The following is a 3,519-nucleotide window of genomic DNA, read 5'->3' as shown; positions in this document are numbered from 1 at the left end:
CCTGACAATATGCCCAAAGTATATTAAACAGAGCTTCAAAATCCTTGCCTTCAAGGAGCGGCCTAGTTTCAACTTTTCCAGAACAGACCTCTTTGTTCTCTTGGCAGCCCATGGTATGTTCAATAATCTTCTCCAACACCACAACTCAAAGGCATATATGCTTAATCTATCATCCCCAGTCATTGTCCAACTCTTTGATGCATAGCAAGTAATTGAGAAGACCGTGGCTTGAATCCAGCACAATTTAGTCTCTAAAGTGACATTATTGCTCTTTAGTGCTCTAGAGACATCCATGACAGCAGATTTTTCCAATATAATTCATACTCTGAATTCCTGGCTCCTGGCACCAAGAAGGTTGTAGAGACAAGCAAGATGAAGTTGTTAACAATCTCAATCTCTTTTCCACCTATCATGATGTTGCCAATTATTTCAGTGGTGATAATCTTTGTTTCCTTGATGGTGAGCTTCAATTCATATTGAAGCCTGTAATACTTGACCTTTTGTAGCAAATGCCTTTGTTTGTCCTCCTGAGTTTCATCAAGCAATGTTGCATCATCTGCATAACAGAGGTAGTTGATGAGTCTTCCTCCAATCCTGATGCCACATTCCTCCCCATAAAGTCCAGTCTCCCAGATGATCTGTTCCACATATGGATTGAAAAGTTATGGCGATAAGATGCATCTCTAGCATACTCCTTTCCTGATTTTAAACCATGCAGTGTTTTCTTGCTCTGTTCTGACAATTGGCTCCTGGTCCAAATATAGATTTTACAGAAGCACAATCAACTGTTTTGGAATTCCTATTCCTCTCCAGGTTAGCCACAATTTGTTGTTATCCACACACAGTCAATAGCCTTTGCATAGTCAATGAAACACCAATTGACATCCCTTTGGTATTTTATGCTTTCAGCAAAGATCCATCTAAAATTGACTATAATGCAAAAACAAAAGCAGAAGGGGGGAAATCTTAACTCAGATACAATACTCTTTTCCTTTAGAGGTATTTGTTACAGCATAGGTATAATTTTGTTTACCTTGTAATAGAGCACGTGGCTAGGAGAGACTGGTCCTTGGAGAAGGATATCACAGTTTAGAAGGGTTGAAGGGACAGTGCAGGAAATGAAAACTCCTGATGAGATGGATTGATACAGTAACTGGAGCAATGCGGGTTGGTGTATCAGAATTAGTGATACAGGTTCTGGACAAGGTAGGGTTCAGAGCTGCTGTACATACGGTCGCTAAGGGCGCAGGTGACTTGACGGCACATAACAACAATAATCACCTTGTAATTATTTTTAGTGGCAAATCATCTTGTATTTGTCAAGAATTCCTCACAAATTAAATAATGTAAAAATAAATATTATACAGCTCTAAGTCTTAAATCTAAATTGATAATCATTCAAAGAAATTGTGTATTGATATATATGTAAGTATTCTTTTACAAATGCCTACATTTTGTAAAGGAAATGGTCTATAAAAATCACTGAATCATAAGCTAAAGGACTTTAAAAATAATCCTTTCAGTGAAAAACATGGGACTAGGTCAACAAAACAAAATGATAGTTTTAAATAGGAAGAATCTCTTAGTGGTTACTAATAACTCTAAAAACCTATAATGTTGGGTTAAGAAAAAAGCAGTACAGGACAAGAGTTTGATGAAACATTGTCATAAATTACATTGTTGTTGTTGTGTGCTACTGAGTTACCTGTAACTCATACCAACCCTATGTACAATAGTTCTGAACCCTGTCCTATCCTGAGCCGATCTCACTGACTCTGGACATACTTAACCGCACTATCCTAGTTACTGTGCTAATATATCTCATCCAGGGTCTTCCTCTCCTACACTGTCCCTCCACCCTTCAGAGCATGATCTCCTTCTTCATTGACTGGAAACATGCCCAAAGTATGTGAGACAGAGCTTCAAAACCCTTCTCTCCAAGAAGAAATTTGTTTTCACCCTCTCCTAGACAGACTTGTTTATTCTCTTAGCAACCCACAGTATTTTCAATGTTCTCCTCCAGCATCATAATTCAAAGGTATTTATTCTTCTTCTGTCATCCTTAGTCATTGTGCAACTCTCTGATGCAAGCAAGTAATTGCAAAGGCCATGGCCTGGATCAGGCAAACCTTAGTCTCTAGACTGACATCATTGCTCTTTAGCACTTTGTAGAGGTCCCTGACAGCAGATTTTCCCAGGAGTGGTATCCACTTTCAAAATAGCTTGCCTCCGGAAACCGTATGAACCTGGAGAAAGGATAAAAATTTTACACGTGTCCAGGTCTTTTGTTCATAAGGTTACTATGAGTCGCCTATGACTCGACAGCACTTAACAACACAAGAACAATTCATCTTTTGATTTCCTGACTTCTGGTGCCAGAAGTGTTGATTGTGAAGCTGAGCAAGTGGAAATTGTTAACAACCTGAATCTCTTCTGTAATGTAGTATAGTAATCAATTCTAATTAATGTTACAAAACAAAATGTGTATGCATGATTGAATTAAAACCAATATGATGTGTAAGTTTTCATTCAAAAAATTAAGAAAAATTTTTTTTTAAAAAACAAGACATAATAAAAAAAACAACTCATCACTATCAGAGGAACATTCCAGTGCTCACTAATTATAAACAAGAAGTCAGTTTTTACATCCTGTAGCTTTCTTCCTAAATATCATAAGCTATACACAAGGAATTTTTATAATAATGATCTTTTACATTTCTATTTCAATTATCTTTTCCCTCAAATATTTTTTTTCAAGTTGAGGAGAGGTGAAGGTGTGTGTGTCTGGTAGACATGTATATATGTGGGCGTGTTTGTGAATGTGTCTGTGTGTGTGTGTTTTAAAGCATCTGAAGTACAGAGAAAGCATGAATAGATGCTTCTAGATAACCATTTGAAGAAAATAAGAATATTTGTTATTACATGTAATGAATAGTCACTTCTAAAATCATTATCACATTTTAGGTTGGAAAAAATGTCTCATTTTTTTAAATAATTATCTTAAATGTATCTGTATTTCCTTTCTGTGAAGAGAATGCACAGAACTGGTGGTCATGTGCAAACATTCTACAGTGAATTAGCTCATTAATCCCCTTTCACTGAAAGAAGGTGTTCTATTTGGTAACTATTCCTTTACACCAAACAAATCCAGATTTCAAAAGTCCATACTTCTGTAAGATTGAAGGGTAGATATAAAACAATCCTTAAAAATCTGCAAGGAATTATAGAACCTAGACTGAGGACCATTTTGTTCAGTATTATCATTTCAGAGATGAAAATCCTCCATGTTGAATATGTAAAGTAGCTTGTGTCTGATGCATTTCAACAGCCAAAGAGATGCCACTTATAGATTGTTTGTTGTTGTTGTTATGTGCCGTCGAGTCGCCTGCGACTCATAGCGACCCTATGTACAACACCCCTAAACTCCACTCTGTCCTGTGCCAATAGCACTATCTCTGACACTCCCATCCCAATTATCCCAGTCACTGAATCAATCCACCTCATAGAGGGCCTTCCTCT

The sequence above is a fragment of the Elephantulus edwardii genome, unplaced genomic scaffold (assembly GCF_000299155.1).
Source record: "Elephantulus edwardii isolate Elephantulus edwardi_28Jun2011 unplaced genomic scaffold, EleEdw1.0 scaffold00085, whole genome shotgun sequence".
Taxonomy (NCBI): Eukaryota; Metazoa; Chordata; class Mammalia; order Macroscelidea; family Macroscelididae; genus Elephantulus; species Elephantulus edwardii.
This window is presented reverse-complemented; position numbering follows the sequence as displayed.